We start from the raw sequence: 23,380 nt of genomic DNA, 5'->3' as shown, positions 1-23,380 counted from the left end.
TATCATCAGGAGAATTTGCCAAATTTTAAGCCAAAAGGTTCTTTCTTTTTTCATCAGGTACATTTTTGCTCAGTAATTCTTTGCGGGCTTGGCTAAATGAGAAACGCGGACAAGATGCTTTTTAACACTTTCTTTCCTGTAAATTCTCTTATTGAGCGAAATTCATGCAAGTCTAACTCCTCATTTGATTGATCTTATTCACAAACTAACAAGACTACGTGAATTTCAACCATTAGAATAGAATCTATTAAAAAGAACTAGATAGCCAGTATGTTCTCAGCACTCCTTTTCCCAAATAGACACATTCATGATTTGGAAATCTGACCCCTAACAATTTTAATCATGTATTCAATCTCACCAGCAACTTCTTTCATCGAAGGCCCTTTTTGCCTCTGCTCATCCAAGCAGGCAGTTGCAAGATACCCCAATGACTTCATAGTTTCCAATTCCAACTCATTTGCTCCTTCTTTAAGCTAAGGATCAACCACATCCATCAACTTGTCCTCAACCATTTTCCTCTTCCCATACATGGCCAAGTTCACACTCTCTTCCTCCCTATTGAAATCAATTGCCTTCTGAGCAGTGAGCAACTCCATCAACACCACTCCAAAGCCATAAATATCGCTCTTATCCGTCAACTGAAAGTTACGGTAATACTCCAGATCAAGATACCCCCGTGTCCCTTGAGCACTAGCGAAAATATGGCTATTGTTCTCTTCAGCCAATTCAACAAGCCTAGATAGCCCAAAATCAGAAACCTTTGCATCAAGCTTGTCATCAAGAAGTATATTGCTCGATTTCACGTCGCGATGGTAAATTGGAGGCTTGGCTGCAGAATGCAGATAACAAAGCCCTTCAGCTGTCTGGTGTGCAATTTTGAGTCTTTGGTGCCATTTGAGGGGTTCCCTCGAGCCAGAAGAGTGGCGATGAAGGTAATTGAAAAGGGTCCCATTTGAAATATACTCGTATATTAGCAAAGGGTGTTCAAGTTCCAAGCAACAGCCAAGGAGTCTCACTAGGCTTCTGTGGTTTACTTGGCAGAGAATTTGGACCTCGTTTTGCATTTGATCAATGCCTTTGGTGCTTCCAAGCTTGGCACGCTTGATGGCGAAGACGGTTCCATCATCGAATGTTCCCTTGAAGACTTCACCGAAGCCACCAGAGCCAATGAGGTTTTCTTGGGAGAAATCGTTAGTTGCTTTTTTTATCTCTCTGCCAGTGAAGATTCTTGATGAAAGCACTGGCTTTGGCACTTGAGATTTCTTTCCTCTTTTTTATTTTGGCCTCCTTTGCTTGATTATGCTTCTTGTAGAAAATGAATCCAATAACTATTACAATAGAGACTATTCCTCCTAAGGAAGCAACCACTGTTGATAACAGAAGAGTTTAGGGGGAAAAGAGCACAAACACAGTGGTTAGTTACAACTACAAGAAAATTGCATTTGATAAAGAAATCTTGTATGAGAGAAAAAAGTGAAACATAGGAGTGCTCAGTTATTTGTAGAGTTTGAATCCCTTGTCAGTATTTGATACAAGGAATGTATCATGTGATCAGAGGAGTGTTTACACAAGAAGATAACAAAGAAATCTGTAACATACAACTATACATGATGTTTAGAATTTTAATGCTTGCATGATCATATAGAAAAGTCACATAACATTGAGATTTAATCTTAACCCATCTCATTCTCTCATAATAGAAGTTCTCTTAAAATCCCCTTTTCATATAATAATAAAGATTTATGGTCACACCAAATATTGCACACCAATATCTCAAGTGATCCGAACTGATATTTGTTGGCATATAGCAGAAGAAACTTTTAACAGAGTTACTACATATGATACACACATACCAGCCAGAAGCATTTTCTTTTTCTTCCGAACTTTGCAGTGGCTATCTTTTCCATGTCCTTTGCACTTTGTATCTGCAGGTTAAAAAACAAAAAATAAAACTAAAACAAGAACAAAGGATACAGAATAAACAAGCATCTATAATAATTGGTCTCGTGAGCCTCACATTAGTTGGCAGCCTAAACATAAATCTAAAAAAATATATAAAGCAACTGAAAAATGATAAAAAGATAAATAATACTCTGTAACAACCAGCAAAAATATCAAATGAGTGGTACGGACTCAAATATCATGAACAAGATCTTAAGTTCAAATTTTATAAAAAAAAATTGATTAAAATTTGAGAGAGAAAAACTCACTAAAGATCCCTGATCAAGTTTTACATAAAAAATAGTCATCAAATAGTCTCAAACCCCAAATGGTTACAAACTAAAGGTCTCAACTAATCAGAATTATACTTTTAATAACATTAAATGTTTATTTTAAAAAATATATGCATGTCATGAGTTAAAAATCACAAACCCACACATCAAACTCATTCAATATGCAAACTAAAGACATGTTTGAGTTCTAGTTGAAGTTATGATGACACGCATTCTCATAAATATCAAACAGATGAACGCAGAAGATAATTTTTGGATCCGTTGACCAGAATAAAATTTTGGAAGGTACAAACATTTAATCAAACATGCACTAAATTGCCAATATATATAAGCCCACATGTATATGGGTTAATTCTCACTGGACTCGAGCCCATACATGTTGCAACTTAACTATTTATTTCAAAATAAATAAATACTTTTTGGTTTTAAAATAAAATACTGCACATTCTCTTCAAAAAAAAAAAATACAGTATGTTACTACTTATTCATTTTATATAAGTAATATCAAATTTTAAAGTATATCTTAGTAAATAAATAAAACATTAGATTAGCTTTGAGCCATACTCTGTTTCTGAGTTTGAGGTTGTCACGAACCATTGATCCGGTCCCACTTAAATCCAACATTGCACAAGCACCTTTGCACCCCACCACCAGCGGGGCCCACTCAACACTTGGAGTTCAACAATTCCTTGCAATCTATTGGCGTCGTACAAACACGTTCCTGTGGTGCCACCCACTCGATCCCCACCCCAGGCTCCGGCCACCGCTTTCCCACCGCCACAGCCGTCGTGCCGTTTAAATCCACCAAACTCTGATACGCCGCGCACCCTCCATCGTGTACCCGAACCACGTACTCTTTGCGGGTCCCACCACTCTTGTACTCGCAACACACTCCCACGCGCACACACGCGCCAAAATCCGCGTGCTTCTTAACGTAGCTGTGGCACGCGCCGCTTGCGGTGCAGTTCATCGAAGGCGCGTGGGCGGTGCAGTTGAAGAGAAAAACGGTGTTTCCTGAAGCCATGCTAAATGGAAGGGTTTCGTTCAGGTGCATGCCTTCGCTGCGAAAATCTGTGGACACGCACGACTTCGGTGCAGGTGATGCGGGTCGGGTAATGATCCTACGGGCTAGCGGGTCAATGTACCTGATCGGGTAAGATGTTCCGGCTAGGGCATCGAACCACAGTGTACCCTCGGTGCACCGGATCTTGTACCACGGGTTGCCACAATCGGTTCCCGTGCTTAATGGATACGGAACCGGGTACGGACCGCAATTCCCGCACTTACGCAAGGCCTCGGCGCTTGATAGAAACTATGCTATTGTTGTGAATATTAGCATTGTAATGTTAGGTTGGTCCATGAAAGTGCTTAATGGAACCATATCGTAAAAAAGAAACAATTGCTGCTATATATGACTGTTGTTACTTGTTAGATATTTTAATTATTTTAATTTTCAGTTGAAATTAGAGGGGAAATGATTAATAAAGAGAAAATTATAAGCAAATGGTTGTCACTCAGCCACATATGTGTGTGTAGGAGAATGTGAAATTAGCTACGCTTTTCCAAAAATTTGTGCAATTTTATGTAAATGTACAGATATGGTAATTCCACTTGATGCAGAGGAGTTGGACATGGTTAAAAGGGCCGAGATTAGTCAACTTTAAACGTATTAGTGTACGATCTGGGAAACATTGCCTGTAGCTGATTTTGATTTTCTAAAATTAAAGTATACTAGTGTCTCTCTTTTCTAAGGAAGATATGCATGTTTCTCTTTCACCATGCATGAATTGACGATGGTTCGATATTGTTTTCGTAGATTCATATCATCAGACGTGGTTTTGTTCTGGATTAAATGTTTGAGGAAAATTTTAAGAGCAAATTATATTAACACTTCTTGAGATTTTATATAATTATATAAGTATCTTACCTTTTTAATTATTACTTTTATCTTTTCTGAATGAGAAGTTAGTATAAGGATTGTGGGAGTATCAGTGAATGTTTTTAAACATATAAATAGGTGTTACTGTAATACTTTTAAAATTAAAAGGAGGTTAGAGTAGGAAAATAAAAAAGAATAAGGTTATGTGTAATTATACAAAATTTCAAAAAATATTACTGTAATTTACTCAAATTTTACTATAAAAGACTTGGAAACGACAAAAAATGAGATAGCTAAGTTATAATTTATGTACGTACTCCCTTCTAACTTAAATATAAATAAATTTAACTACTAGACGTGTGGATTAAGAAATTTAATTAATAATATTTAATTCAAAAAATTTTATTTAAAATCTATTTTCTTTCTTAAAATATTCTTCATAATAGTACTTGTAGAATAAAAATAAATGATTCACGGAAAATAAAATTATTAAATGAAGGGCATAATAGGAATAATATCATTAAATAAGATAAAAATTAATTAATATTTACTTATATTTATGTTAAAAAAAATTTATTACTTATATTTAGGTCCGAAGGAAATATGTTTAATTATTTATCACTTTATGGATTGAAGCTAGATAGAGTTCTAGTAGCGAAGAATCTAAGTAGTTTGTACAAATTTTTAATCTTATTGTTGCCTGTATTAAAAATAGAAGGAATTAACGATAATGTTAGATTTTCAATTGAGTCAATCCATTAGTGTTATTATACACAAATTCCTTATAATTTTGGGAAAGACCGAAGTCATCTACATAATGTTAGTTAGAGGGCACAGGAAACATCATATCCGAATGAGATTTAATTTCATATAACTATATATGTAGTTAAGATTTAATGTAAAATATTTTATGTTTTTTAAAAAAATTTACATAATTTTTAAGTGGTCATGTGACATTAAATCTTAATTGTTTATATTTGATTATATAGTCTAAATTTAATCATTTTCTTCTTATATAAGATACACTCATCTCATATGATATTTTCTCTCTTGATATCAGTTAACATCTAAATAAAGAAAAATTAAGTACTAATCTATTGAACACTAGCATTATTTTTAAACAGTAGTAAGAAAAACATTTTTTTTAAACAGAAAAAAAATTAGCACTAGAGTTAGCGATCAAATGCCACTACTTTTTTTTTCTAACCATAGTATTGATATAGAATTTCCCCCACCGAAAACAATGATAAATTTTCGTCGGATATCGTGAGTGCGCACAAGGTAAGTATTATCCTTTCAACAAGATCTATTTTATACCCAAAGATCAATTAAGATTCGAATCATGGATCACTTGATTAAGGAATACATATCGTTATCACTTGTGTTAACCTGTTTGTACCAAATGTCACTACTAATTTCATCATTGTGATACTCATTTAGAGACCATCAGTGATTGTGTTTAAATTGTATTTTTTTTTAAAAAATACAGTTAAATTTAGCAAGTGAATTAATTATCATACTTGCAATTGTTAATATGGTCTCCAAATAAAAAGTGAGAAAAATGTTACAACTTATTATTAATTAGTTATCAATAACCCATTAGAGTCAATTGAGTGATGAAGGTTTAGGTCATTTGCATGGAGTCCCAAGTTTATCATTGTATACCAATAAAAAAAATTAACAATCAATTATAGCAAATCAATACTAGTTAACCAAGTGATTGGACACAAGTGGTTAATGTGCTAAAGTTAAGGTTGAATTGTTCGGGTAGTACATGAGTTCGATCTTTGGTGGAAATAATTCTTGGTCAGGTTTTACTTACCTCGACTTGAATTAGTCAGGATCCATTTCTTCTAATGAACCAAAGGGTTAAACAAAAAAAAAAGGAAATGTTAGCTATCAATGTCAAAATTTAGTCGCTAAACACGCTAGTCATCAAATTTAATATGAACACTATATGGTGATTACTAGGTACGTCTCTATGTACTTTAGCAAACAAATCTATACCAAAGCAACCAAATATTTTGGTCGCTAAAAGTTATTTTCTTGTGATCGTATGTGTGATATGTCGTATTAGATCTTCTAATTTTAGAGAAATGAAGCACATGCCAAAGTTGATTTAGGGTAAGAAACATGGAAAAAAAATCATATGCTAAAAGATAAAGAAATTAAAATGACTATGCATTAACAATATAAAATAGTTTTATATTGTCATCCAATTAGAAACAAATGTTTATGATAAGTTTGATGACTTTAACAAAATTTTCTTAAAATTTATATGAACGGTAATTTATGATTGGATGACAGAGTAAAACTATATTGAATCATAAATAAACTTTAAAAGATATTGCCTCTAGAGGATATTTCCAATAAATAGCTAGAATGAGTACATTTTTATGGTTTTGACTATATTATACCTTTAGGCCTTTGAGTTGTCCTAAGTGGAGTGTATAAATTTAAAACTAACAGTCATCAAGTTCGCAACACATGACGATCATCATTATTAGTCACATCCAATTTCCTTTCTACATCAACAATAATATATATGTGAGATCACCCTCTAATCTTTTGATCATTAGGGACAACAAAGCCTAATATGATGCCCAATAATGAAATTAAATTACTTGTGTGAATTATAGAGTTAAGGTATGAAAATGATGCGTTTCAATTTCAAATGATGAGACCCCTCTAGTCTTGGGCCCTAGGCATTCGTCCCTCCAAACATAGCCTAAGGTTGAGCTTTAACACCTCTACTTTCAATCATTTATAAAGAACATTCCAAAAGCAAAACAACGTTTTCCACCCAAAATACACCTCTACTCAAACCTTCTAACCAAACCATGACAATTATAATTTCTAATTACAACCATAAAAATCTAAAAAACACAAGTTCAACATTTACAAAAAGATCTAGATTTAAAAATCCAGGGTCAAGGAGAACAAGAGAACCCATATCTCCAGATCTATTGAAAATCAACATAAAAATATGAAAAACCAGAAACTCAACATTTAGAAAGATCTAGAGTTACAAACCGAGGTTCAAAGAGAACACAAATATGTTGCTCTTCCAACTTGTGCACAACAAAAAAGGCAATTTTCCAAACATGTATTAAAAAAAGAGAACAAAGTACAATTTTTTCTGGTTGTGGGAAGAGGTTAAGGTCGTGATTCAGCAAATCGGGGACGAGGTTAAGGATGGTGACGAATCGTGGATGAGATTGAGGAATAATGGCAAATCAAGGAGGAGATTGAGGAATGGTGGCAAATCAAGGAGGTGGATGAGGAATGATGGCAGATCAATGGCAAGGTTATGGTCATGGCCATTGACGACATTAAACTTCATCCTGGAGGAGGACCACACAAGGCAATGCCAGGAGGAGGAGCACGGAGGAAGAGATGAAGGCGGGGGATGCTAAGAAGGGAGCTACATATCTATTTTGGTACAGATGGATAGTTATGTTTAGTGAGGGTAAAAATGACTTTTCGAGAATAAAAAATAAATAAAAGTGTTGAAAAATGGTGTTGCACCGATGCACCACTTAATTGGTAATTCATATACGACCCCTAGTTGTCTCCAATTTCGATGTTAGTCCCCTTTTAAATTTATTCACTAATTTAGTCCCCCAATTATGTCAAATCATGTAAATGTGGTCCCTAAGTCTAGATTTGAACATTGACTGACACAAAGAAACGTTGATTACCACGTGTCACGTTCTGATTGGACATAAAAAGGTGCACACAAGAGTCAACTCTAACATTTTTTTTGTTCATCGTCCAATTAGAATGTGACACATGGAAATCAACATTTCTTTGTGGCAGTCAACATTCAAATCTGGACTTGGAGACTACATTTACATGATTTGACATAATTGGGGGACTAAATTTGTGAATAAATTTAAAAGGGAACTAAAATCGAAATTGGAAACAACTAGGGGGATCAAAAATGCAATTTTACCTTCATATATATAAAAATAAATGGTAATTCGCCGAAGAGAAAACCCATTAGTGTTGGCTTTAAGTTAGTTCTTTCTCTGCATTTTCTTGTTGTAAAATATAACAATCAAATAAAAAATGTTATACGTGTTGCATGCCAACAAATATTTCCATTATAATTTTCTTTAACATAAAAACTAAAATAATGTTTCCTCTTTTTTAACCTCTCAACTCTTTGCTTTTCATAGTGTTACAAAATTAAAGAAAGAAAAAACATATCAACCATCCTAAAAACATGACATTTTGATTACATTTGATATATATACAGAGAAAGAGGGGATTGTTAACATATTCTCATCCTTTTTTTGTTGGAGTAGGTTAACAATATACACCATAAGTTTTGGAAAAAAAAAATCAATTAGTTCTTTTGTTTTAATAAATTGATTAGGATTGTTAAAGTCATTTAACATTTTTTTAAAAAAAGAAACTTGATAACTGCTATGTATAGGTCAATTTTGGGATTAAATCATATAGGAATTGTTACTTTTCTCTCATATTTCTTCCTTTTTGTGTGAATAATTGGAATTTTAACATCATTTAAGTTTTTGTGCAGAAAGTGTTAAAATTTTGTGAATTTATAGTGCTTGGTGAATAATTGACGTAAAAAAACAAAGTAAAGCCCAAAGAAGAAAAATTGAAGATCTGAAGACCCTCGCTCCGTGCGCAGCACTCGCTCAACGTAAAGAAGTCACATGGAAAAGCAAAATAGCACATGAAGGCATGCTTAGTGTGAGTCGGGCATTAAGCACGTGACCACTGACTCACTCGCTAAGCGCGACGGTCGCCCTTAGCGCGAGGTTGAGTAAATTTTAAGCTGACTTAACCTAAAAAAAAGGAAGAAGCAAAGGAAAAAAACACACTGAGACACATAGCTACACACAAAATATTCCAGAGAATACAATTTCTTACAGAAGGCAAAGGTCAGAAGCAGGAGAAGCAAACATTAGGAGTCATTTCTTTCCTCCAAGAAGAGACAGAGGTTGTGAACTTAAGCATTGGCGGAGAGAAAAAGGAGGTCAAGGTCGACACGTGTATGTCTGAGAAGGTCCGAGATGAGTTAGTGACTCTATTGCGAGACTACCAAGACATCTTCACTTGGACCTACCAGGATATGCCTAGTTTAAGTTCAGAAATCATGCAACATAAGCTACCTTTAAATCCCAAATGCTCCCCAGTAAAGCAAAAATTGAGGATAATGAAGCCCGAGATGTCCCTAAAGATAAAGGAGGAAGTGAAGAAGCAATTTGACGCTGGTTTCTTGGCCGCTGCTTGGTACCCACAATGGGTCGCCAATATCATGCCATTCCTGAAAAAGGATGGGAAGGTGCGAATGTGTGTGAACTATCGGGATCTAAACCGAGCCAATCCAAAGGATAACTTTCCTTTACCCCACATTGATGTTCTTGTGGATAACACGACCAGTTTTGCCCTATTCTCTTTCATGGATGGGTTTTCGGGTTACAATCAGATAAAGATGGCATCAGAGGATATGGAAAAGACAACCTACATCACTCTATGGGGAACCTTATGCTATAAGGTAATGTCATTTGGGATGAATTCCCAGATGAGGATATTATGGCCTTGTTTGAAGAGGAGGTTAAAGATGTGTGTAGAAGCAAGCTTCATGATGATGAATCAAGTAGTTTTGATGATGACAAAGATGATGACAAAAAGCCCAAAGAATGATTTCAAGATTCAGTCAACAAGTTCAAGATCAAGATAAATTTTAAGTTTCATGAGAAGAAATCAAGAAGATTCAAGAATCAAGAGAAGTCTGATTTCAAGATTCAAGAGAAGATGAATTCAAGATTCAAGAGAAGAAATCAAGAAGACTTCACAAGGGAAGTATTGAAAAGATTTTTAAAAAAAGAAACATAGCATAGTTTTTTTTTTCAAAAGAGTTTTTCTCAAAATTTTCTAAGTTACCAGAGTTTTTACTCTCTGGTAATCGATTACCAGTTTCCTGTAATCGATTACCAGTGGCAAAGTTTGATTTCAAAAGCTTTTAACTGAATTTGCAACGTTCCAATTGTTTTTTAAATGGTGTAATCGATTACAATATATTGGTAATCAATTACTAGTGTATCTGAACGTTGAAATTCAAATTCAATTGTGAAGAGTCACATCTTTTCATAAAATGCTTTGTGTAATCGATTACATGGTTTTGGTAATTGATTACCAGTGACAAGTTTTGAATAAAAATCAAGAGATGTAACTTTTCCAATGGTTTTCAGGTTTTTCTCAAGGTTATAACTCTTCCAATGGTTATTCTTGACCCGACATGAAGAGTCTATAAAAGCAAGACCTTGACTTGCATTTCAATAACTTTTTTATATATTTTTTTACAACCTTTGAATCTCTTTGAACATCTTCTTGAACTTCTTCTTCTTCTTCCTTTGCCAAAAGCTTTCTGAGTTTTCTGGTTTCCAAACTTTGTTCTTTCACAGAAAACAAAAGTGTGCTATTCATCTTTTTCATTTTCTTCTCCTTTTGCCAAAAAGAATTCGCCAAGGACTAACCGCCTGAATTCTTTTTGTGTCTCTCTTCTCCCTTTTCCAAAAGAATGAAGGATTAACCACCTGAATTCTTTTGTGTCTCCCTTCTCCCTTTTCAAAGAATTCAAAACGACACAGTCTGAGAATTCTTTTGATTCTTCCATTTCCCTTAAACAAAAGATTTCAAAGGACTAACCGCCTGAGATATCTTTTGTTTCCCCTTCACAAAGTTTCAAAGGACTAACCGCCTGAGAACTTTGTCTTAACACATTGGAGGGTACATCCTTTGTGGTACAAGTAGAGGGTACATCTACTTGGGTTGTTGTAACTAAGAACAAGAGAGGGTACATCTCTTGTGGATCAGTTCAAGTGGAGAGTACATCCACTTGGTTATTCAAAGAGAACAAGGGAGGGTACATTCCTTGTGGATCTTTGCTTGTAAAGGTTTTTACAAGGTTGAAAGAAATCTCAAGGACCACAGGTCACTTGGGGACTGGATGTAGGCACGGGTTGTTGCTGAACCAGTATAAAATTCTTGTGTTTGTCTTCTTCTTCCCTACACTCTTTAATTTTCGCTGTTCACTTTAATTATCGCTTTTACTTTTGGTTAAGTTTCTATTTTTGTTCTTTACTTTCTTAACTTTGTAGTAAAAGCCTAATTGAATCTAGTAACATTAAGAAGGATACATTTTTTTTTTTAATTAGTAAAGGTTCACTAATAATTAATTCAACCTCCCCTTCTTAATTATTCCGAGGCCACTTGATCCAACAATGAGGACAAGGATAAGTGGATTGTGTGGTTTTATGGTGCGTCTAATGCACTAGGCCACAGGATTGGGGCAATATTGGTTTCCCCGGATAAGCAATATATACCTATCATGGCTAGGTTGTGTTTTGATTGCACAAACAATATAGCGGATTATATCAGGAAATTGATGGGACTCTTTGATGACATATCATTTCATCATATTCCTAGAGAAGAAAACTAGATGGTCGACGCCCTTGCTACTCTATCGTCCATGTTCAAAGTGAGCCCTCACTGAGATTTGCCATACATCAAATTCAGATGTCGTGTTGAGCCTGCACATTGTTGTTTGATAGAAGAGGAGAAGGATGGTAAACCTTGGTATTTCGATATCAAACGATACATTAAAGACAAGGAATACCCACCTGAGACCTCTGACAATGACAAGAGGACATTACGAAGGTTAGTAGCCGGTTTCCTCCTGAGTGGGGATATCTTGTACATGAGAAACCATGACGTGGTGTTGCTTTGATGTGATGCAAGAGAGGCCGAACAAATACTAGTGGAGGTCCATGAGGGATCCTTTGGTACACATGCCAATGGACATGTCATGGCCCGAAAGATTCTGAGGGTGGGGTATTACTGGCTCACTATGGAGAAAGATTGTTGCATTCATGTGAGGATATGCCATAAATGCCAGACCTTCACTAAAAATGTTAATGCTCCACCTATACCATTGAGCATATTGGCAGCACCATGGTCACTCTTAATGTGGGGCATAGACGTGATCGGGGCCATCGAACCCAAGGCTTTAAACGGGCGTCGCTTCATTTTAGTCGCCATTGATTACTTCACCAAATGGGTGCAAGCAGCTTCATATGTCAGTGTGACTAGAAATGTGGTGATTAGATTCATTAAGAAGGAGATAATTTGTAGATATGGGTTACCCAGAAAGATCATCACCGATAATGCCACCAATTTAAACAACAAGATGATGAAGGAAATGTGTGAGGACATCAAAATCCAACACCATAATTCCATGCCTTATGTGGAAGCAATGACTTCCAAGATTATTTTGATGATGCCAAAGAATCAAGAGGTAAGCAAGTTCCAAAGAATCAGGCTTCAAGAATCAAGTCTCAAAGAATCAAGATTCAAGAACAATTAAGTTTCAAGATTCAAGAACAATTAAGTTTCAAGATTCAAGAGAAGAAGACTCAAGATTCAAGATTCAAGAGAAGTTGATTTCAAGATTCAAGAGAAGAAATCGAGAAGCAATAGTCAAGACTTCACAAGGGAAGTATTTTTTCAAAAAATCCAAATATAGCACAATTTTGTTTTACAAAAGAGTTTTCTCAAAAAATTTCTAAGTTACTAGAGTATTTACTCTCTAGTAATCGATTACCAATTTCATGTAATTGATTACCAGTGACCAAATTTGATTTCAAAATGTTTTTAACTGATTTGCAATGTTCCAAAATATTTTTCAAATGGTGTAATCGATTACACTATATTGGTAATCGATTACCAATGTATCTGAATGTTGGAACCCAAATCCAATTGTGAAGAGTCACAACTTTTCATAAAATGTATTGTGTAATCGATTACATGATTATAGTAATTGATTACCAATGATAACTTTAGAATAAAAGGTCAAAAGTTGTAACTCTTGACATGATTTTCTCAAGGTTATAACTTTTCCAATGGTTTTCTTGACCAGACATGAAAAGTCTATAAAAGTAAGACCTTGACTTGCATTCAAAAGAACTTCTACAACACTTTAACAATTTTTGAGAACTTCTAAGAATTCCTTTCTACTCATCTCTCTTCTTGTTCTTCTTTTGCCAAAAAGCTTTCTAAGTTTTGTTTTTCCAAACCTTGTTTTTCTGCAAGTGAAAATTCTGCAAAAAACAAAAGTGTGCTATTTTTTTCTTCTCTTTTCCCTCTGCCATAAGAATAGAAGGACTAACCGCCTGAATTCTTTTGTGTCTCCCTTCTCTCTTTCAAATAGAATTTAAAGGACTGCCTGAGAATTCTTTTGATTCTTCCCTTCCCCTTAAACAAAAGATTTCAAAGGACTAACCGCCTGAGATATCTTTTGTTTCCCCTTACAAAGATTCAAAGGACTAACTGCCTAAGAATCCTTTGTCTTAACACATTGGAGGGTACATCCTTTGTGGCACAAGTAGAGGGTACATCTACTTGGGTTGTTATACTGAGAACAAGAGAGGGTACATCTCTTGTGGATTAGTTCAAGTGGAGGGTACATCCACTTGGTTGTTCAAAGAGAACAAGGGAGGGTACATCCCTTGTGGATCTTTGGCTTGTAAAGGATTTTATAAGGTTGAAAGAAATCTCAAGAACCGTTGGTTGCTTGGGGACTGGATGTAGGCACGGGTTGTTGCCGAACTAGTATAAATCTTGTGTTTGTCTTCTTCCCTACACTCTTTAATTTCCGCAGTGTACTTTTAATTGCTGCTTTTACTTTTGGTTAAACTATTGTTTCTATTCTTTACTTTCTTAACTTAGTAGTAAAAGCCTAATTGAATCTAGTAACATCAAGAAAGATAAATTTTTAATTAGTCAAGACCCGTTCATAATTAATTCAACCCCCCCTTCTTAATTATTCCGAGGCCACTTGATCCAACACCTTATAGGCCCAAGATGAATGGGGCAGTTGAGGCTGCCAATAAGAACATCAAGAAGATCATTTAGAATATGATTGTGTCATACAAGGATTGACATGAGATGCTCCCTTTTGCACTGCATGGATATCAAACTTTTGTGTGAACATCTACTAGGGAAACCCTATTCTCTTTGGTATATGGGATGGAAGTTGTGCTCCCATTTGAGGTGGAGATTCCTTCTTTAAGAATCTTAGCAGAGTTAGGATTGGAAGAAGCAGAGTGGGCCCAGGCATGCTTTGACCAATTAAATCTTATCGAGGGTAAGAGATTGGCTACTATAAGCCATGGGAGACTATATTAGTGCAGAGTGAAAAACGTTTTTGATTGAAGAGTGCGCCCGTGTAAGTTCAGCGAGGGGGATCTTGTTCTGAAGAAAGTGTCGCATGTCCAAAAGGATCACCGAGGTAAATGGGCCCCAAACTATGAAGGATCGTTTATAGTGAAGAAGACTTTCTCAGGAGGAGCGTTGTTTCTTATGAACATGGATGATGAAGAGCTATGTTAGTGCTTAGCTTTACTGAGCTTTAAAAGATTGGCTAAAATTTTGTTAAAACATAAGCACTTAGACATTGAAGGAAAGCTGGAGTTGCTGCACATGATGTCCAACGTTATGTCAAGGAATCAGATTGGGCTGCACAATGCACAAGGCAAGATAAAATGTCAAATGAAGAATTGAAGCTGCAGGATCCACGATGTCGGATACGATGTCCAGGACATCTTGCCCGAAAATACTGGACACATAAATCTGTTATATCTTTAACAGATTAATGTGCAGTTAGCAACAGATTTGGCGATCTATCTTTAGGAACGAATTAAAAGATAATTAAAGTTCGAATTACAAACTTGAATAGTTCGTTCAGGGATTAAAGATTAAAGATAAAAAACTAAAAGATCAAGCTTTATCTTTTAGATCTTTAAGTGCAGATTTTCAGGAAAATGATAGATCTCATCCAGCGCAAGTTGTTGCAGCCCAGATACGCACACTGCTATATAAACATGAAGGCTGCACGAGTTTTCGACCAAGTCCGGGATTGAAGAGTTATTTTGTGAGTTTTGGGACTTGAGTGTTTTGTGAGCCACCTTGATGCTACCCTAACATCAAGTGTTGGACCTGAGTGTGTAGAGTTGATCTCTATTGTTCAGAGAGCAATCTCTGGTGTGTATTTGATTTAATTGTAAACACGGGAGAGTGATTGAGAGGGAGTGAGAGGGGTTCTCATATCTAAGAGTGGCTCTTAGGTAGAGGTTGCACGGGTAGTGGTTAGGTGAGAAGGTTGTAAACAGTGGCTGTTAGATCTTTGAACTAACACTATTTTAGTGGATTTCCTCTCTGGCTTGGTAGCCCCCAGATGTAGGTGACGTTGCACCGAACTGGGTTAACAATTCTCTTGTGTTATTTACTTGTTTAAATCTGTTCATACTGTCAAATATAATCTGCATGTTCTGAAGCGTGATGTCGTGACATCCGGTACGACATCTGTCATTGGTATCAGAATTTCAATTGGTATCAGAGCTGGCACTCGAAATCACTGAGTGAGATCTAGGGAGATAAATTCTGATGAACATGGAGAAAGAAGGAGGACCAGTGAACAGACCACCAATTCTGGATGGAACCAACTATGAATACTGGAAAGCAAGGATGGTGGCCTTCCTCAAATCACTGGATAGCAGAACCTGGAAAGCTGTCATCAAAGGCTGGGAACATCCCAAGATGCTGGACACAGAAGGAAAGCCCACTGATGGATTGAAGCCAGAAGAAGACTGGACAAAAGAAGAAGATGAATTGGCACTTGGAAACTCCAAAGCCTTGAATGCTCTATTCAATGGAGTTGACAAGAATATCTTCAGATTGATCAACACATGCACTGTGGCCAAGGATGCATGGGAGATCCTGAAAACCACTCATGAAGGAACCTCCAAAGTGAAGATGTCCAGATTGCAACTATTGGCTACAAAATTCGAAAATCTGAAGATGAAGGAGGAAGAGTGTATTCATGACTTCCACATGAACATTCTTGAAATTGCCAATGCTTGCACTGCCTTGGGAGAAAGGATGACAGATGAAAAGCTGGTGAGAAAGATCCTCAGATCTTTGCCTAAGAGATTTGACATGAAAGTCACTGCAATAGAGGAGGCCCAAGACATTTGCAACATAAGAGTAGATGAACTCATTGGTTCCCTTCAAACCTTTGAGTTAGGACTCTCGGATAGGACTGAAAAGAAGAGCAAGAATCTGGCGTTCGTGTCCAATGATGAAGGAGAAGAAGATGAGTATGACCTGGATACTGATGAAGGTCTGACTAACGCAGTTGTGCTCCTTGGAAAACAGTTCAACCAAGTGCTGAACAGAATGGACAGGAGGCAGAAACCACATGTCCGGAACATCCCTTTCGACATCAGGAAAGGTAGTGAATACCAGAAAAGGTCAGAAGAAAAGCCCAGTCACAGCAAAGGAATTCAATGCCATGGGTGTGAAGGCTATGGACACATCAAAGCTGAATGTCCCACTCATCTCAAGAAGCAGAGGAAAGGACTTTCTGTATGTCGGTCTGATGATACAGAGAGTGAACAAGAAAGTGATTCTGACAGAGATGTGAATGCACTCACTGGGAGATTTGAATCTGCTGAAGATTCAAGTGATACAGATAGTGAAATCACTTTTGATGAGCTTGCTATATCCTATAGAGAACTATGCATCAAAAGTGAGAAGATTCTTCAGCAAGAAGCACAACTAAAGAAGGTCATTGCAAATCTGGAGGCTGAGAAGGAGGCACATGAAGAGGAAATCTCTGAACTTAAAGGAGAAATTGGTTTTCTGAACTCTAAACTGGAAAACATGACAAAATCAATAAAGATGCTGAATAAAGGCTCAGATTTGCTTGATGAGGTGCTACAGCTTGGGAAGAGTGTTGGAAACCAGAGAGGACTTGGATTTAATCATAAATCTGCTGGCAGAACAACCATGACAGAATTTGTTCCTGCCAAAAACAGCACTGGAGCCACGATGTCACAACATCGGTCTCGACATCATGGAACGCAGCAGAAAAGGAGCAAAAGAAAGAAGTGGAGGTGTCACTACTGTGGCAAGTATGGTCACATAAAGCCCTTTTGCTATCATTTACATGGCCATCCACATCATGGAACTCAAAGTAGCAGCAGTGGAAGGAAGATGATGTGGGTTCCAAAACACAAGACTGTTAGTCTTGTTGTTCATACTTCACTTAGAGCATCAGCTAAGGAAGATTGGTACCTAGATAGCGGCTGTTCCAGACACATGACAGGAGTTAAAGAATTCCTGGTGAACATTGAACCTTGCCCCACTAGCTATGTGACATTTGGAGATGGCTCTAAAGGAAAGATCACTGGAATGGGAAAGCTAGTCCATGATGGACTTCCTAGTCTGAACAAAGTACTGCTGGTGAAGGGACTGACTGCAAACCTGATCAGCATCAGTCAGTTGTGTGATGAAGGATTCAATGTAAACTTCACAAAGTCAGAATGCTTGGTGACAAATGAGAAGAGTGAAGTTCTAATGAAGGGCAGCAGATCAAAGGACAACTGTTACCTATGGACACCTCAAGAAACCAGTTACTCCTCCACATGTCTATCCTCCAAAGAAGATGAAGTCAAAATATGGCATCAAAGATTTGGACATCTGCACTTAAGAGGCATGAAGAAAATCATTGACAAAGGTGTTGTTAGAGGCATTCCCAATCTGAAAATAGAAGAAGGCAGAATCTGTGGTGAATGTCAGATTGGAAAGCAAGTCAAGATGTCCCACCAGAAGCATCAACATCAGACCACTTCCAGGGTACTGGAACTACTTCACATGGACTTGATGGGGCCTATGCAAGTTGAAAGCCTTGGAGGGAAGAGGTATGCCTATGTTGTTGTGGATGATTTCTCCAGATTTACCTGTGTCAACTTTATCAGAGAGAAATCAGACACCTTTGAAGTATTCAAAGAGTTGAGTCTAAGACTTCAAAGAGAAAAAGACTGTGTCATCAAAAGAATTAGAAGTGACCAGGGCAGAGAGTTTGAAAACAGCAAGTTTACTGAATTCTGCACATCTGAAGGCATCACTCATGAGTTCTCTGCAGCCATTACACCACAACAAAATGGCATAGTTGAAAGGAAAAACAGGACTTTGCAAGAAGCTGCTAGGGTCATGCTTCATGCCAAAGAACTTCCCTATAATCTCTGGGCTGAAGCCATGAACACAGCATGCTATATCCACAACAGAGTCACACTTAGAAGAGGGACTCCAACCACACTGTATGAAATCTGGAAAGGGAGGAAGCCAACTGTCAAGCACTTCCACATCTTTGGAAGTCCATGTTACATTTTGGCAGATAGAGAGCAAAGGAGAAAGATGGATCCCAAGAGTGATGCAGGAATATTCTTGGGATACTCTACAAACAGCAGAGCATATAGAGTATTCAATTCCAGAACCAGAACTGTGATGGAATCCATCAATGTGGTTGTTGATGATCTAACTCCAGCAAGAAAGAAGGATGTCGAAGAAGATGTCAGAACATCGGGAGACAATGTAGCAGATACAGCTAAAAGTGCAGAAAATGCAGAAAACTCTGATTCTGCTACAGATGAACCAAACATCAATCAACCTGACAAGAGTCCCTCCATTAGAATCCAGAAGATGCACCCCAAGGAGCTGATTATAGGAGATCCAAACAGAGGAGTCACTACAAGATCAAGGGAGATTGAGATTGTCTCCAATTCATGCTTTGTCTCCAAAACTGAGCCAAAGAATGTGAAAGAGGCACTGACTGATGAGTTCTGGATCAATGCTATGCAAGAAGAATTGGGGCAATTCAAAAGGAATGAAGTTTGGGAGCTAGTTCCTAGACCCGAGGGAACTAATGTGATTGGCACCAAGTGGATCTTCAAGAACAAAACCAATGAAGAAGGTGTTATAACCAGAAACAAGGCCAGACTTGTTGCTCAAGGCTACACTCAGATTGAAGGTGTAGACTTTGATGAAACTTTCGCTCCTGTTGCTAGACTTGAGTCCATCAGATTGTTACTTGGTGTAGCTTGCATCCTCAAATTCAAGCTGTACCAGATGGATGTGAAGAGCGCGTTTCTGAATGGATACCTGAATGAAGAAGTCTATGTGGAGCAGCCAAAGGGATTTGTAGATCCAACTCATCCAGATCATGTATACAGGCTCAAGAAGGCTCTCTATGGATTGAAGCAAGCTCCAAGAGCTTGGTATGAAAGGCTAATAGAGTTCCTTACTCAGCAAGGGTATAGGAAGGGAGGAATTGACAAGACTCTCTTTGTCAAACAAGATGCTGAAAACTTGATGATAGCACAGATATATGTTGATGACATTGTGTTTGGAGGGATGTCGAATGAGATGCTTCGACATTTTGTCCAACAGATGCAATCTGAATTTGAGATGAGTCTTGTTGGAGAGCTGACTTATTTTCTGGGACTCCAAGTGAAGCAGATGGAAGACTCCATATTCCTCTCACAAAGCAAGTATGCAAAGAACATTGTCAAGAAGTTTGGGATGGGAAATGCCAGCCATAAAAGAACACCTGCACCTACTCACTTGAAGCTGTCAAAGGATGAAGCTGGCACCAGTGTTGATCAAAGTCTGTACAGAAGCATGATTGGGAGCTTACTATATTTAACAGCAAGCAGACCTGACATCACCTTTGCAGTAGGTGTATGTGCAAGATATCAAGCCAACCCTAAGATAAGTCACTTGAATCAAGTAAAGAGAATTCTGAAATATGTAAATGGCACCAGTGACTATGGGATTATGTACTGTCATTGTTCAGATTCAATGCTGGTTGGATATTGTGATGCTGATTGGGCTGGAAGTGCAGATGACAGAAAAAGCACTTCTGGTGGATGTTTCTATTTGGGCAACAATCTTATTTCATGGTTCAGCAAGAAGCAGAACTGTGTGTCCCTATCTACTGCAGAAGCAGAGTATATTGCAGCAGGAAGCAGCTGTTCACAACTAGTTTGGATGAAGCAGATGCTTAAGGAGTACAATGTCGAACAAGATGTCATGACATTGTACTGTGACAGCTTGAGTGCTATTAATATTTCTAAAAACCCTGTTCAACACAGCAGAACCAAGCACATTGACATTAGACATCACTATATTAGAGATCTTGTTGATGATAAAGTGATCACACTGAAGCACGTTGACACTGAGGAACAAATAGCAGATATTTTCACAAAGGCATTGGATGCAAATCAGTTTGAAAAACTGAGGGGCAAGCTGGGCATTTGTCTGCTAGAAGACTTATAGCAATTACTTCTATCTGAATGTGCTCAAACGTTAATAGCACGTTCACTACTGGGCCAAAACAGATTCGACCGTTGCTTCACACGTCCCTCTACATTCCTCATTCAAATTTATATTTTCGTGGCATTCTCGTTTTCATCAGCATTCCCCAACACCTCTCAGATTTTCACGAAACCATTTCAAAAGCTCTGCTTCTCCATGGCTACCTCACCAAAAGATACTTCATCTCCTGGTTCACCCTCTGTACCATCATCTCCATCATCCACCAAAGCACCATCAAACCAGGAACAACCTGAATTCAATATCCACCCCATACAAATGATTCCTGGTCAAGCCCCTGTTCCTGAGAAACTGGTTCCCAAAAGACAACAGGGAGTGAAGATTTCTGAAAACCCTAGCCTTGCAACAAGTCCTAGGGAAGTAGACCTGGAGATGGATAAGAAGATCCGCAGTATTGTGAGTAGCATTCTGAAAACTGCTTCTGTCCCTGATGCTGATGAAGATGTTCCAACATCTTCCACCCCAAATGCTGAAGTCCTCTCTTCATCCAGTAAAGAGGAATCAACAGAGGAAGAGGATCAAGCCATAGAGGAGACCCCTGCACCAAGGGCACCAGAACCTGCTCCAGGTGACCTCATTGACCTAGAAGAAGTAGAATCTGATGAGGAACCCATTGCCAACAAGTTGGCACCTGGCATTGCAGAAAGATTACAAAGCAGAAAGGGAAAAACCCCCATTACTAGGTCTGGACGAATCAAAACTATGGCACAGAAGAAGAGCACACCAATCACTCCTACCACATCCAGATGGAGCAAAGTTGCAATCCCTTCCAAGAAGAGGAAAGAAATTTCCTCATCTGATTCTGATGATGATGTCGAACTAGATGTTCCCGACATCAAGAGGGCCAAGAAATCAGGGAAAAAGGTGCCTGGAAATGTCCCTGATGCACCATTGGACAACATTTCATTCCACTCCATTGGCAATGTTGAAAGGTGGAAATTTGTATATCAACGCAGACTTGCTGTTGAAAGAGAACTGGGAAGAGATGCCTTGGATTGCAAGGAGATCATGGACCTCATCAAGGCTGCTGGACTGCTGAAAACTGTCACCAAGTTGGGAGATTGCTATGAAAGTCTAGTCAGGGAATTCATTGTCAACATTCCCTCTGATATAACAAACAGAAAGAGTGATGATTATCAGAAAGTGTTTGTCAGAGGAAAATGTGTTAGATTCTCCCCTGCTGTAATCAACAAATACCTGGGCAGACCAACTGAAGGAGTGGTGGATATTGCTGTTTCTGAGCATCAAATTGCCAAGGAAATCACTGCCAAACAAGTCCAGCATTGGCCAAAGAAAGGGAAGCTTTCTGCAGGGAAGCTAAGTGTGAAGTATGCAATCCTGCATAGGATTGGCGCTGCAAACTGGGTACCCACCAATCATACTTCCACTGTTGCCACAGGTTTGGGTAAATTTGTGTATGCTGTTGGAACCAAGTCCAAATTTAATTTTGGAAACTATATTTTTGATCAAACTATTAAGCATTCAGAATCTTTTGCTGTCAAATTACCCATTGCCTTCCCAACTGTATTGTGTGGCATTATGTTGAGTCAACATCCCAATATTTTAAACAACATTGACTCAGTGAAGAAGAGAGAATCTCCTCTATCCCTGCATTACAAACTGTTTGAGGGGACACATGTCCCAGACATTGTCTCGACATCAGGGAAAGCTGTTGCTTCAGGTGCTGTGTCCAAGGATGGTTTGATTGCTGAACTCAAGGACACATGCAAGGTGCTGGAAGCAACCATCAAAGCCACCACAGAGAAGAAAATGGAGCTGGAACGCCTGATCAAACGACTCTCAGACAGTGGCATTGATGATGGTGAAGCAGCTGAGGAAGAAGAAGAAGCAGCTGAGGAAGAAGAAGAAGCCGCTGAGGAAGAAGAAGATGCAGCAGAGGATACAGAATCCGATGATGATGATTCTGATGCCACCCCATGACCATCAGACCTTTATTTTTGCTTTTTACTCTTACTAGCTATAGGGGCATGTCCCTTTGAACAATTGATTGCTATTGGTCTGTAATATTTGCATGCATTCTACTTTTGTCAAATTCTGTCTAAAAAGGGGGAGTAATAGTATTATGCATGATTTATGATTTTGAGTAGTAGGATACTATGTATGCAATAGTAGTATTATGCATGATTCATGATGTTGAGGGGGAGTTGTATGTATATGATTTTGAGGGGGAGACTGCTGCTGCTGATGATGACTGATGTAAGCTACTGTAACTACTAGTAGCTGATAGAAGATGCTGCAGTAAGAGCATGGAGATAGAGGGAGCAGAAAGCTGATGTCACATGAGATGTCTTGACATCCTGGAAAAGACTAGTAGCTGATAGAAGATGCTGCAGTAAGAGCATGGAGACAGGGGGAGCAGAAAGCTGATGTCACGTGAGATGTCTTGACATCCTGGAAACGACTTGCAACTTGCAGAATTTTGCTGTCGCCACTACAGATACCGCTGTGCTTGATTACTCTGATAATGAAAGTTGCTGATCCCACTTGCATAACTGCTCGTACCTGCTCAGGAAGTGTCTAAGTATGTTTTAGACAAAATTTGCCAAAGGGGGAGATTGTTAGTGCTTAGCTTTACTGAGCTTTAAAAGATTGGCTAAAATTTTGTTAAAACATAAGCACTTAGACATTGAAGGAAAGCTGGAGTTGCTGCACATGATGTCCAACGTTATGTCAAGGAATCAGATTGGGCTGCACAATGCACAAGGCAAGATAAAATGTCAAATGAAGAATTGAAGCTGCAGGATCCACGATGTCGGATACGATGTCCAGGACATCTTGCCCGAAAATACTGGACACATAAATCTGTTATATCTTTAACAGATTAATGTGCAGTTAGCAACAGATTTGGCGATCTATCTTTAGGAACGAATTAAAAGATAATTAAAGTTCGAATTACAAACTTGAATAGTTCGTTCAGGGATTAAAGATTAAAGATAAAAAACTAAAAGATCAAGCTTTATCTTTTAGATCTTTAAGT

At 37.8% G+C, this 23,380-nt stretch overlaps 1 pseudogene; it reads right to left on the bottom strand.

The window, feature by feature from the left end:
* Positions 1-165: 165 nt before the first annotated feature.
* Positions 166-3,867, bottom strand: LOC114397296 (annotated as a pseudogene).
* Between the last annotated feature and the right edge of the window lie 19,513 nt (positions 3,868-23,380).

The sequence above is a fragment of the Glycine soja genome, chromosome 18, assembly GCF_004193775.1.
Source record: "Glycine soja cultivar W05 chromosome 18, ASM419377v2, whole genome shotgun sequence".
In the NCBI taxonomy this organism is placed as follows: Eukaryota; Viridiplantae; Streptophyta; class Magnoliopsida; order Fabales; family Fabaceae; genus Glycine; species Glycine soja.
The sequence above is the reverse complement of the archived record's forward strand: the minus strand, read 5'-3'. Positions and strand labels throughout refer to the sequence as shown.